This window comes from Pundamilia nyererei, unplaced genomic scaffold, assembly GCF_000239375.1.
Source record: "Pundamilia nyererei isolate P.nyererei 1_Seehausen unplaced genomic scaffold, PunNye1.0 scaffold00225, whole genome shotgun sequence".
Classification (NCBI taxonomy): Eukaryota; Metazoa; Chordata; class Actinopteri; order Cichliformes; family Cichlidae; genus Pundamilia; species Pundamilia nyererei.
Window position 1 is genome coordinate 195733 of NW_005187626.1, and position 1644 is coordinate 197376.

Sequence of the window (1644 nt, forward strand, 5' to 3'; positions counted from 1 at the left end):
ACAAAATGTGCTGATTTTTCACATGTGATAGCAGAACTGAGTTGGGCATGCACAGGATGAGTCACATCATTTGAAACTTAGCCCTGATTGGAGAAACTGGAAGTGTTACAACTGACCCACGTTACAACTATCCCCGGTCTCCCCTACTGATAAAAACATCAATCGGTACTGATCGATGTTTTTATCAGTACTTGTTCCTCTTAAACTGAATAAACAGCCTGTGTCTCTGTGTACAGAATCATTCAATCATTCTTACTTAATCATTTGATTGTTGGGGTTCTCTGTAGTACTGCAGGGTTTTGACCTTACAGTACAAACAGGGAGGAGACTTTGTGATTTGGCGCTTGATTTTTAAAATATCTAATTCGGCATGAAATAAAAAAAAGAAATCTAAATGAAAATGCATGCCAACTTTGTTTGTGTTTTTCTTCTGTTGTCAAATATGTAGGAAGTGTTGCACGTGTGATTTCAGTCATTTTGCATCAACATGTAGCCAACATGTGTCTGTTTGTGATCATGTTGCATCTGTTTTTGTCTGATTTGTGTCGTAGTTTAGTCAGTTTACATCTATTCTGTGGACCAGTTTAGTTGTCTTGCATGTGTTTGTGGCAGGATGTGTGGATCCTGTTTGACAGTTTTGTCTTAATGCTTCACTTTGGTTGTTGGTGTTTGTGCTCATTGTGCTTCTAGATGTAGACCTGCCATCTGAAAATCAGCAGCTCGCCCACTTGGACCATTTGCTTTTGGCACCTTTGTTCTTTCACTGACCTTGTGGAGTAACATGAAAACAAGCACAAAGCAGTAAAGCATCGTCAGTTTCATTGACCTGTAGACCCTTCTGCCCCCGCTCTTTTATTGCCAACATGAATTTAAACTTTTCTCACTTAGAATTTCTCCCACGGACACCCTCCTGTCCGAGTCCCACGGTCTCACTCTGTAAGCCTCAATATTCTAACTCTCGAGTAGTTGTGACTCTGCAGCCCTGCACACGAGTAATTGTTGCCCTTTCTCTTGCAGCTCCCCACGGTCCCGATCAAGGCTTCCCGGGGCGTTTCTGTTCCCGGTTTCTTCAGCATTAAGTTAGATTCTCGTCTCCCCGGTTGTTCCTGATCTTCTCTGTTAAATTAATAAATCTGTACACAGTTCCAGAAAAAATTCGTATTGAGTCTGCTTTTGGGTCCCCACAGTGTGCGTGCGCCTTGGTTCAAGACGATTTATGGACATTTAACCTCTGTTTATGAACGTATTTATTGTAGCATAATGCAGCCATCATTCCTACTTCTAGTCCTTCCTCTTACTCAGTGTGCACTACCACCGATCACATTGCTCCTGCTCTTTTATATGGCATATATAACTTGTTTATAACTGGTACATATCTGTGTAGATACTTACGTTATGACATACAATCCCTATGTAGGTACCTCTTTAACTTTAAACTATTTTTTGGTTTCTCTTTTTTCTCTTATTCTAAAGGAATTAGAATAAGAATTATCTAATGTAAAAATCGACATATTACTAACGCAGAGATGCCAAACTGTGTTAAACTGCAGGAATGTCTTAAAGACATAAAGACCTGGATGGCCGCTAACTTTCTGCTTCTTCATTCAGATCAAACTGAGGTTATTGTACTCGGCCCTGAAAAGC